The 13309-nt window shown below is 37.6% G+C and overlaps 1 protein-coding gene across 4 annotated transcripts in view; it reads left to right on the plus strand.

The window, feature by feature from the left end:
* Nucleotides 1-13309, plus strand: part of MACROD2 (mono-ADP ribosylhydrolase 2) — a gene marked incomplete at both ends in the record, with an annotated part of 1814301 nt that overhangs the window by 1496015 nt on the left and 304977 nt on the right. The gene's annotated exons all lie outside the window — the stretch shown is intronic.

Genomic DNA, 13309 nt, shown 5'->3' on the forward strand with positions numbered 1-13309 from the left:
GGTATAAACTTACAATTATAAAAATAAATAAACTTACAATTATAAAGCTTATTATAAAATAAGCTCTGGAGATGTAATGTAAAGCCTGGTGACAATAGTTCGCATTAAGGTATTATATATTTGAAAGTTACTAAGGCAGTAAATCTTAAAAGTTCTCATGACAGAATAAATGTGATTATGTGAGGTGATGGATGTTAAATAAACTTACTTTGGTCATCACTCATACACACACACACACGCACACACACATATCTCATTATAACTAGTACACTGTTATTGTCATCTATAGCTCAATAAAACTGGGGGGGGGGGTTGGAGAAATATAAAGATAAGACCAAAAAAAAAAGTAAAGAAGATATAATTTTGATACACGATTAACCATTCACTTAACTCCCAAATGGGAAGCCTAAAGGTGAGTTCTTAAAATTATGAGGTCTTACTGTTCTCTCTTAAAAGAAGGGTTCTACCAACATGTGCTGGATGAGAATGGAAAAATGGATGGAGACCTCAGTATTACCTGATCTTTCTGTTCTTCACAAGAAATCAAAACCTGGATTTTATATGGTTGATATATAGTATTAAATATAATATAAAATATTCAAAACTTTAACAAAATCCTGTCATGGTTTTTACAGGCCATATATATGTATTTCCATTGACTTTATTAAGTCTAATGGTTCCACTTTGAAATTCTGTTAAACAAAGTCATGTCTTATCCATCATACACTTTAATATATAAAACCATAATGAGTAGAATTTGCTGCACTTTGAATGCTAATACCAATGTGCCTTTGTTCTTCCTGATATGGCTCTTATTTGTCAGTGCACCAACTGCAAAAACAGAAATAGGGCAAAAGCAGTGCCTATCAGCTCCATGTCAGCTGAAGTTTATCACAGTATTGCATGTAATGATGACTCCACAGGTGTCATTTTCTTGAAATTTTGCTGTGTCCCTAAAAGATGTAACTCACAGTCTGTGGTAAGAAATAGCGTATAAATCAGTCGGTCAATCTCACAGCATCATAAATCACAAGTGTGATGGCTTGGTAATTTAGATCAGTTGTAAACCCTGGGACTAAATTAAAAAAATAACCCTCAGCTTGAGTCTGTATCTAATTTAAACAGTTGTGACTTTTTAATAAACATGCCAATAGTTCTGTGTAGATTCAGGAAAGTCTTACTTTATTGAAGAAAAAATAGAAATGAACCTTCAGGGAAGAATTAAACAACAGTGTGTTAGATAAAATGATTGAAGCCAACTTGCAGGGTTGCAAGGATAGCCAGCAGGAATGAGCAGAGTGGATGCTTTCTCTTTAATGGGATATGGTTTGAGCAGCATAAAAACATATCTCTTATACTAAGCAAATTAGATCTCAAAATTGGGTTATATCTTTGAGATTAGTTAATGTGTCAGTTGGCTATTGTTGCATAACATCCCTCTAAATAGGCATTAAATTGCTATTCCTATTTCTCACTCATGTGTCCTGTAATTACTTGTGGTTGGTTGGTTTAGGTTGGAATTTCCTCAGTGGTTCTGCCTTTCTTTGTGTCCAGCTGTGTTTATTCAGCATATGACTGTGAGTTGTGTTCCAGTGTGCTCCTCAAGTGCTCAGATTGGTACCTCAGGCTGAGGAACAATCACTAATAAGAAGCTCTTTTTCATGGTGAATGGCAGTAGTAGAATACACACACACACACACACACACACGCACAAGCAAACACATTTTCTTTTTTTTTTTTTAAGATTTATTTATTTATTTATACAAGCACTGAGTACAGTCAGAAGCACGGGAGGGTGAGAGAATTCACCAGAGCCAGAGTGGGGAACAGAACAGGCAGACTGATGAAACACACTGCTGAGGGGAGCAGCGGGTGCAGCAGAAGAGGTCTGTTGCGCCATGTGGGACCCTCACCAGTAGCCAGGGATCGAACCGGTGCTGCAGAGGGTGTGGGCAGCTTCCCAGCCCAGCGCTCAACTACTGCACCACCAGGGGAGGCCCCACAGACACCTTTTCAACTTCTGTTTACATTTTCAACTTCTGTGCTATCATCTCACTGGTCATGGAAAATCATGTGTCAGGGTGCAGGAAAGTACAATCCACCTTTAGTGGCAAAAACTGAAAAGACACTCAGCAAAGAGACTGAATACTTAAAGAAGTGATTAGTTAAGGATGGTAACTAAATTTGTCATAGGCTGTTTTCAAGTATGATGTGCTGTCAACAGACCATTGAGTGTGCCCTGTGGACATACCCTTATAGAAATGAATCACATAATAAAAAGGGATGCCTGCCAGTGTTAGATGTTAAAGGTTTACACAAACAGAAACTTTCTTTTTAACATAGTTCAAAAACTTTAGAGATTTGGAAAGGGGGATACCTACATTTGCTGCTTGTTTTATTCTAAATGATTGGTGAGCATTTGTGCTAATGTTTAGTCTGATCAAGTTTCATCAGGAGCATATCCCAGTTGGAAGGGTTGGGTTCATCTAAAGTTATTAGTTCTCCTTTGAGAGCCTCATCATTAAACACGAGTGCCATACATTATAGATGATACCTTGGTCGACACACATGCACTGCAACACTCAGTAAACAATAAAGGGACATAACTTGCCTCATAGAGTTAAACTCCATACAAAACTGTTATTACTTTCAGATAATTCATAGACTTGTATGTGCACATTTGAATCAGCGTCCTTGGGAATCTGTAAAGAGACCTGGAGAATTAGGGCTGTAATACAATAGCTACAATGGAAACAGAAAACAATCATTTGGGTTGTACTACATCCACAGAGGATAGTCAGCAACAAGAATATGACTATGTTTGTCCAACTCTATCCTAAACCTCATAGAAAGGATACTTAAATCTCTAAAGGGAAAATAAAGAGCCACAAATAGAAGAAGGCCCATCCAACCATACTTCAGCTGGAAGCATCTTATTCCCTTCCCCAGCTTTCATGTGTATTAAACAAACTTTTGATTTTTCATCTGACATCTGAGTAGTTTAATTGCTGGATAAAACATAATAGCTATAATCATCCAGGCAAAAGATTTCCATGATTGTGAATTAAAAAAAAAAAAATGCCATTCTTTCTCATACATTTGAGACTCATACCCTAAATAGCCCCACCACTGGGTGTCCTGACAAAATGGAGGTCCATAATCAAACTCAGCCTATAGGGTGCCCTCTCCAAGTAAGGCATCAAGATCATGGGTTAGGGCCTTCCCAGTGGCGCAGTGGTTGAGCGCTGGGCTGCGAAGCTGCCAGTAGCCTCTGCAACGCCGTTTTGATCCCCAGCCGCCGGGCGAAGGTCCCACATGGCACGCAGACCTCTTCCGCTGCCCCCTGCTCCCCTCAGTAGTGTTTGTCATCAGTCTGCCTGTTCTGCTCCCCGCTCTGGCTCTGCTGAATTCTCTCATCCTCCCGCACTTCTGACTGTATCTAGTGCTTGTAAATACAATTAATAAAAAAATAAAATACAAAAAAATAAATACCAAAAAAAAAAAAAAATCAAGGGTTAAGTCTCAGCACTATGAAGCTATCTGTAGCCACTGTAGTATGAGTTCGATCCCCGGCCAGGGAGTTAACCCAGATGGTGCAGCAGACCTCTCCTGTCTCACCTGCTGCTCCCCTCAGCAGTGTATTTCAGTATATCTGCCTGTTCTGTTCCCCGTTCTGTCTCTGGTGAATCCTCTTACCCTCCCCACACCTCTGGCCTACACCCCAACTCTTGTGTGCATAATTAAATAAATCTTTAAAAAATGTGTTGATATTTCATACTATAAAGATAATAATGGTAGCTAGGTGCTAAAAGCATAAAGATAAGTGGAAAAATAAATGAGTAACATTATAATTAACAAGGTTGTTAAATTCCTTTTGACTGAGGTTTTTTCTGCTGTCTTCTTATTCCTTAAGATCATCATAAATTTGTTCATATCCCATTGCTTTACTGGACTGGAGGTTTAAGAATACATAGAGCACCTTACATCCCACACACAGACTGTTCTGCTTTATCCATTCACAGACTGTTCTTTCTTTCCTTTTTGCACAGTTGTTCATGGGTACACTGTTCTAAACAAAGACTCCTTTCCTGCCTATCCTGGAATTCTGATGGCAGATGTTAAGAAAATTATCTGACCTGATGAAGATTTATGTTTTATTTTTCTAACTCTTTATTATTGATTTCAGTTTAGTCTGATCACTGAATTTTTAATGTTAGGTTTTATCACTATGTATCAAAAATAAATGTGTTATATTCCAAATCACTGTTTAAACTGTCAGTCCATAAATTACAATTAAATTCAATAAATATTTGCTATGTGTTAGCTTTGTGCAAGGCACTGGAATTAAACACTGGAGTAATAACTGCAAACCAAACAATGCCATTAACCTCAAGAAGGTCAGAATCTATAGGGGAGAAGCACTACTGCAGCACAGAGTGCCAAAGACTGTGGCAGGTCAAGACACATCTACATTGTTACAGAGATCCCTCTTCCTTGTAGTTGTCTTATTTCTCATGGAAGAGAGAATATTTCCTCCTAGGGTATTTATTATGAAAGTCTTCAAACATTAAGTTTAAAAGTGTAATTAACACTTGTACCCTCCACCTAGATTGAACAATTGGAAATTTCTCCATTTCCTTTCTTTCTCCACTTATCCATCTATCTATCCATCATGTGTGTAGGAATGTTATAGGGTAAATGGTTTTTCAGGCTTTTCTTCCCTCCCACCATTAGGGTTGCCCTGCCTGATGGGTCATCTGCAGTTGTTACATTGTTGGAAGCTGACTTGTTTACTTCTGTGGGCCATGGGAGGAGTATTGGGATAGTCACCAAGAGGAGAGGCAGGAGAGAGAAGGGGAGAAAGAAGGCTGGAGAAGCCCAGAGTGAAGACATAGCTGGGGCTTGGAGGTCTGCTGGCCTCCTGGCCCCCCAGCACCTCTGCCTGCCCCTGGCATCCCTACCTGCCCTGTACCTGGTGGCTGCACTACATGTAAAAGCTCAATAAAAGCCTGAGAAAGCCACCGGGGTTCTGTGACTCTCCTTTACCTGTCTGTTGGATCAGAAAACCTGCGCTGTGCCTATCCTGCCACTACTTACGTGTATGTATAATTGTGTGTATGTTTCTATGTATCTACCTATCATTTATCCTGCATATGAAAACAAGTTGGAGAGATCAGTGTCAATTCACCCCAAATATTTCAGCATACATCTCGAAAGAACAATAATATTATGCTACACAACTATAATATTATAACACTCCCCAAATGGGCAAAATTTCTGTACTGAATATCAACCATATTTAAATTTCCCTCAATTGACCCTTAAATATGTTATGTTTTTTAGTTGTTGATAGAGCCATCATCCATAGTGTAAGAACTTCATTTCTCTTTATGTACCTTTAGTTTCTTTTAATGTGGAATAGCATCTTTCTGTTTTTGTAGGGTCTAATAATATTCTAAATCTCTCTTGTTTCTTTTTTTTAAATAAATTTTATTTTTATATTCCCCATACATTTGCAACCCCCCATTCTGACCCCAATCCCTCCCCTCCCGCCCCCCCCACTCCCCAAAAAGTATCTCTGGTTCATAGTTTTTTGTTGATTTTGATTTTCACTTTCTTATAGTTATTCATTTTCCTGGTCCCTTATTTAAATTTTCTAGATTCCTGCTATGAGTGAGACCATCCGGTATTTTTCTTTTTCTTTCTGGCTTATTTTGCTGAGCATGATCCCTTCCAGCGCCATCCATGTTGCTGCAAATTGCATGTGCTTATCTTTTTTGAATGCTGAGTAATATTCCATGGTGTATATGTACCACATCTTCTTGATCCAGTCATCTATTTTTGGGTATTTGGGCTGTTTCCAAAGCTTAGCTATTGTAAATAGTGCTGCTATAAACATAGGGGTGCAGGTGTTCTTTGGAATTGATGTTTCTGTGTCCTTTGGGTAAATACCTAGGAGTGGAATTGCTGGATCATATGGAAGCTCTATGTTTAGTAGGTCCAGAAATCTCCACACAGCTCTCCATAGTGGTTGGACCAGTTTGCACTCCCACCAACAGTGCAGAAGAGTTCCTTTTTCTCCACACCCTCGCCAACATTTGTTGTTGCTAGTTTATTTTAATATGTGCCATTCTCACTGGTGTAAGATGGTATCTCATGGTAGTTTTGATTTGCATTTCCCTGATTGCAAGTGACACTGAACATTTTTTCATATGCCTCTTGGCCATTTGCATTTCTTCTTCAGAGAAGTTTCTTTTCAGCTCTTCTGCCCATTTTTTTTTCTTCTTTTTAAAAAACATTTATTTATTTATTTATACAATACTGGGTACAGTCAGAAGCGAGGGACGGCGAGAGAATTCACCAGAGCCAGAGCGGGGAGCAGAGCAGGCAGAAGGACAAAGTACACTGCTGAGGGGAGCAACGGGCGGCAGGAGAGGTCTGCGCGCCATGTGGGACCCTCCTCCGGTGGCCGGGGAGCATCCAGGGATCGAACCGGCACTGCAGAGGCTGCGGGGCACCTTCGCAACCCAGCGCTCAACCGCTGCGCCACCGGGGAGGCCCATCTTCTGCCCATTTTTTGACTGGATTATTTTCTTTGTTGTTGTTGAGTCTCATCAGCTCTTTGCAGATTTTTGTGATCAATCCTTTATCATTAGTGTTGTGTGCAAAAATGTTCTCCCAGTTGGTGGGGTTTCTCTTTGTTTTTGTTATTGTCTCTTTTGCTGTGCAGAAGCTCTTTAGTTTGATGTAGTCCCAGCTGTTTATCTTTGCCTTCACTATCACTGCTTTGGGTGATGTGTCTGTAAAGATGTCTTTGATGTGCATATCACGAAGTGTTTCGCCTATATTTCCTTCTATGTATTTTATGGTTTCAGGTCTTACGTCTAGTTCTTTAATCCATTTTGAGTTGATTTTTGTGTATGGTGTGAGGTAGTGGTCAAGCTTCATTCTTTTGCATGTAGCGACCCAGGTTTCCCAGCACCATTTATTGAACAGACTTTCTTTGCTCCAATGCATAGTCCTTGCTCCTTTGTCAAAGATCAGTTGATCATAAATCTGTGGGTTTATTTCTGGTTTTCTATTTGATTCTATTGGTCTGTATGTCTGTTCTTTTTCCAATACCATGCAGTTTTGATGATTATGGCTTTGTAGTATAGTTTGAAGTCTGGGAGTGTGATGCCTCCATTCCCTTCTTTTTTTTTTTCAGGAGAGCTTTGGCTAATCGGGGTTTTTTGTGATTCCATATGAATTTCATCAATAATTGTTCTATTTCTTTGAAGAATGACATTGAAATTTTGATTGGAATAGCATTGAATCTGCATATTGCTTTTGGTAGGATGGCCATTTTAATAATGTTTATTTTTCCAATCCATGAGCAGGGGATGTCTTTCCATTTCTTTGTGTCTTCTTCTATTTCTTTTAACAGTGTTTTATAGTTTTCTTTGTATAGGTCCTTTACCTCTTTTGTTAGATTTATTCCCAAATATTTGATTTTTTTTGTTTTGATAATAAAAGGGATTTTTTTTTTATTTCTTCTTCAGATTTATTGTTTGTGTATAGGAAAGCTACTGACTTTTGTGTGTTGATTTTGTATCCTGCCACTTTACTGAACTGATTGATGAATTGAATTAGTTTTTCTGTGGAGTTTTTGGGGTTCTCTATGTATATTATCATATCATCTGCAAATAGGGATAGTTTGACTTCTTCTTTTCCTATTTGGATTCCTTGTATGTCTTTCTCTTGTCTTATTGCTCTGGATAGGACTTCCAGTATTATATTGAAAAGCAGTGGTGAGAGTGAACATCCTTGTCTTGTTCCAGATCGTAATGGAAATGCTTTCAGCTTTTCACCATTGAGAGTGGTACTGGCTGTTGGCTTGTCGTATATGACCTTTATGATGTTGAGGTACGTTCCTTGTATCCCAAGAATTTCAAGGGCTTTTATCATGAATGGGTGTTGAACTTTGTCGAAAGCTTTCTCAGCATCTATTGATATTATCATTTGGTTTTTATATTTCTTTTTGTTGATGTGTTGGATAACGTTGATTGATTTTCAAATGTTAAACCATCCTTGTGTCCCTGGCATGAATCCTACTTGGTCGTGGTGAATTATCTTATGGATACATTGTTGGATTCTGATAGCTAAAATTTTGAGGATTTTTGCATCAGTGTTCATTAGGGAGATTGGCCTGTAGTTTTCCTTTTTTGTGTTGTCCTTGTTCGGTTTTGGTATTAGTGTAATGTTGGCTTCATAGAACGTGTTTGGTATTGTCCCTTCCTTCTCAATTTTTTGAAAGAGTTTGTGAAGGATAGGCACTAATTCGTCTCTGAATATTTGGTAGAATGAATTTGTAAATCCATCAGGTCCTGGGCTTTTGTTTTTGGGGAGGTTTTTGATTACCATTTCAATTTCGCTACTTGTAATTGGTCTGTTTAGGTGTTCTATTTTTTCTTTATCTAGCTTTGGGTGATTGTAGAGTTGTAGGAATTTGTCCATCTCCTCTAGATTGTTGAACTTGTTTCCATATAACTGTTCATAGTAGTTACTGATTATTCTTTTGATTTCTGCTGTGTCCGTTGTGATTTCTCCTCTTTCATTTATGATCCTGTTTATTTGTGCTTTCTCCCTTTTTTCCTTTGTGAGCCTGGCTAGGGGTTTGTCTATTTTATTGATTTTTTCGAAGAACCAGCTCTTGGTTTCATTGATCTTTTGGATTTTTTTTTTAGTTTCAATTTCATTTATTTCTGCTTTGGTTTTTATTATTTCTTTTCTTCTACTGGTTTTGGGGTTTTTTTTGTTGTTCTTTTTCTAGATCTTTGAGCTTCGAGATTAGGTAGCTCACAACAAGAAACAAGAAATAACTCAAAGAAACAACCTAATCTCTCTTGTTTCTTTAAGGAGCTGTATAAAATTCTTGTAACTGGAAAATACATTCAGATTAAATACTTTATACTAGATTATTTCTTGAGTCTGTGTGTTTTCTTCGTATTTAGAAGTTTATTGATGTTATTAGTGCTATTTTTTTTCATCATGTGACAATGATGGTGGCTGCCAGATTGTCTCTAGTTATATAGATACTTTTTTTTTTCTCTTTGCAATTAGTAAGTTGGGTGACTTTGGAGTTACTGCAATGTTTATCCTAACTTAAGGTTTTTATCCTCTGTTGATGAACCTTATCTGAATTGCAAAATGGTGATTATCTATTTCTGTCATTCCTTCTGCATAGAGTAGCTGGTATTCTTCTTCAGGTAACTTGTCATTTGAGTGTATTTAAATAGTGCATGACCTAGAAATGGCAAATATTTAGCTTTACATATACATTAAATGCTTAAAAAACATGAAACATATTTAGAGAAAACAGAGCAATTTAAAATTATAAGGAACTTAAAATAGTATATCCTCAAATGATTTCTTTTAACAGATGAGAAAAGTGAGGTCCAAATATGTTGTTTATATTGATCTGATAATAATAAGTTTACTGTAACTGATCCATTTGAATAAAGGAAATGAACATGGGTGGAAATAACGTCAAAGTATGCATGCAATTACTGCTCATTTACTGGCAATATAGTATGTTTAATACTTTTGTAGGATAATCAGAGGTTGCTTATTTCAACCTTGATAAATATAATAGGACTTTTCTATTTCTTATATTTTATGTGGTTGCCAACACTAATGAGATTTGTACCAAACTTAAATTGAGTTGATTTATGTACACAGTAATTTTTCTAGTCTTGTAATGTCTCATAGCTGGAAATACACCCATCACCTGCTATTTTAAGAGGGGACAGTTAATTAATCCAAGGGAAATTCTGGAAACCTCCTCCAATATTTTTTTCAGATTTTTTTTCATTTATTTATGCATATAAGAACTATGTATAAGCCAGAGGTACAGGAGTTAAGAGGATTCACCACAGGCAGAGGATGAAGCAGAACAGGCAGATCTACTGAAATATAGTGCTGAGGGGATCAAACTCATGCTGCAGTGACTGGAGATAGCTTGATAGCTCTGAGACATTGACCCGTGCACCACCAGGGAGGCCCCTCCTCCAATTATTTTTAAGACAGATAGTTTGAGTATACATCTATTGATGGTGTGGCATAATATGAATTGGCAGACACAGGATGAACTGAATAAAGTAAAAATGGACAAAATATTGATGGGGGGACTTGGTGAGAGAATAATGAAAGTCTAATGAACAATATATGATCCCTATTCCTGGAAGGGTTCCTTAAATTGGTAAATAGGGAACAGAGAGAGAAAGTATGTGTTTTGCGGTATGTGTGTGTTGAGGGGAAATGTCTCCAGAGAACTCATCTAGCTAGAGTAACACCAAAATTTGGGAATAATGGATTTTACTTGCCCATACCAGGGAAACATCATAAAATCAAAGATGTTCAAACTAGAAAAACCTAATAAAATTTCTAGAGGGTTTAGAAGTAGTCAGTGGAGAAGGTAGGCCAGAGAAGCATGGGCGAGAAAGAGTGTTGTTAGCAACTAACAATTTCCTTTCCAAACATGTACTTACATGTATCAAGTGCACACTGAGAGACATAATGCCTGTGTTTTATGTGCATTGTTTAATTTTCTCCTAGCAGTAGTCTAGAACCAGTGCTTGTACTATCGCTATATTATATATAAGAAACTGGGGCAAATTATTTAAGGTCTCCCATAAAATGAGAGGTGGGGTTTCCCTAACTCCTGGGTTTTAATTATTAGGGAATTTTTTTTCCTGGCTCATAAATGTTTCCTTATTGAGAAGGCAAAGATAGCTATCTAGATTCCCTCTGTAGAGTTTCCATCAGAAAGGAAAGCAAATTTTAGTTGGTGTGACATCAGTCCCTGATATGTCAGACTCTTGTAGGTCCTAATATGAATGTAGAGATAACATAGTAATTTTCTATTGATTAAAAGCAAGGAAAGAATTCCAATGGTACTGAAGTGTGCTAAACCAGTGTCACTGAGCATCATGAAGAACATGAGAATAGCTGTACCAAGGATACTTCTAAGTGGGTACAGCTTCTCAGGGTCTTCCTTCAGTTTCTCTTGGGAATGGAGGTCAGAAGCAGGGGTTGAAGGTCAGTAGCCTGCCCAGGGCAAGGTCTCTATCACGTTTAAGAGACTCCTAAAAAAAGAGTCTCCAGGATTTTATGCTCTCCACTTTGCCAGGGGAAATTATGGCAGTGCCTCCTGTTACTAAGTGAGCCAGAAACTCTGCTGTTAAGCAGCCCTATGGCCCAGGCTTGATGCCAGTTGCCACCCTCAGGCAACCTTCTTTGCCTTACAGGCTGTGCTCAGAGACTTCAGCAAAGCCTGCCATATGCTCTCTGTAAAATTAGACAGTTAAATAAAATCAGTGGTTTTAAAACATTTTGGAGGTGCACTCAAAATATAAGTTGAAAGCATTCAAATAATACAGAAGGATATAAATGCAAATAAAAATCTAATTCACCATAACTGTCCTCTGGGACCCACCCCCAGAGACAACTGATAGTACATCTTCCTAGATATGGAGATATAGAAGTGTCCATTGCATTAATTTTTTTGGTTTTCTTATGTGAAATATGTGTGTGTGAATATATATATATATATATATCTGTTCATACCTTCTGTGTGTGTGTGTTTTTTTTTTCACTTGGCACTGGACTTTAGTGGTCATTGTACATAAGCATATGTAGATTACATTAATTTTTAATTATATTGAATAACTTTAAAGCACATATTTTCATTCAGTAAAAATTTTTAGATCAAACTGCGGAAGTAAAATATGTAAAATGCCAATAGCCAGTGTTGATGGGATGATAAAAGAATGAATCATGGCATGCCTGGCTCTCCCTTACCCGAGGAAAGATCTCTAACATGTGTCTATGGAACATTTTAGGACTCAGTGGGGCAGAGTTTGAAAATGCCTTCTAGCTTGATGTCTATAGCCCTTTCCAGCTCTACTATCTTGTGACTGAAAAATACCAGTTGCTTGCCGAGTGACATCTAGAGTCTTCGCCGCCAGAATCATGGAGTATCAGGGGACATTCATTTGAAGAAAACACCCAGTGAATCAGTTTTCCTCTTTCGTAGTGGAATGCCTAAGTCTATATATAACTTGTGTGCACTGTTAACAAGTGAGGTTCCGTCTGTGAACTCCTTGTCTCAAAATTAGATTCTGAAATTTTGCAGGTATCGCTGAAGTCTTGGTTTATAGTTTTACATTGAATTATTGGACTGAATTATTTCACTTTGTCCCAGTGGCCTTGTCAACTGAAAATATTGCCCCAAAAAAGGAACTCACAATACTTTGTCAGGAATTCATTCCTGCAGGGATAGAACGACCTGTTAGTAACCTCAGTCTCTGACCCACAATAGCATGCAGACAAGCAGGACAATGAAAAGGGTCCAGGGCTCCCTAAACTGTTTAAATCAAAAGGAAAGAGTGAAGCTTACACATTGAAACATGAAGCAGAGTTTTCTCTGGGTCTGGAGTAAATTTAGATTCTGTTCTTATGAATTGTCTGTACACTGATAAAAGAATAGATATTTTAAAGTGTTTTAATATTTATAATTATGGTTAACTTTGAGTCTATGTTAGAAATTCTTTATTTTCCATTTAAAGTACTTGCATAACCCTAAAAACATTCTAGTTTGATTTCAAAATCTGTTAACACTCACATGTAGTTATTTGTCTATTTAGTCATCCGTTTATTCACTCATTTTAAAGGAAGTAGCACAGAATGCATTCCTTTATTCCTAACAACACCACCCTGACTTTCTTCAGAGAATCACACCCTCTTACTCTGTGTCTTCAGATGGAGTGGATGTATAAATCAGATCTGATCAGTCAGCACAATATATTCTCCTGGTCATTGTGATTCATCAGAGATGGCTTATTCCCCAATAAAATTCAATGATGTGCAATATAATTTTCATTGAGACAGATTTATCTGCCCTTTTTTCTAGATGTGACTTGGGAGAGGAAAGATCTAGAAATGTAGACTACCATCTTTCTATCCTGTAGAATTCCAGCATGAACCTGATATATATAGGAAATTAGTGCTGAAAGATGGGATAAGGGCAGATCTACTGACATCTGACTCTAACTCACACCTTTAGCTTTTGAGATACAGAAATCAACATACACTCTGATTAAGACAACAACTTGAGTTTTCTGGCACTTGCTCATGAAAGTTCTGATACTTTCTTAAAAAAATCCAATTTAACTGTATCACATACTCATCAGGGAGGCTCATTCCTGGCCAGGGAACCAAAACTGATACCATGCAAAACTGCAGGAAACAAAAATTGATACCTGAGAAC

Source organism: Talpa europaea, assembly GCF_964194135.1.
Source record: "Talpa europaea genome assembly, chromosome: 11".
Taxonomy (NCBI): Eukaryota; Metazoa; Chordata; class Mammalia; order Eulipotyphla; family Talpidae; genus Talpa; species Talpa europaea.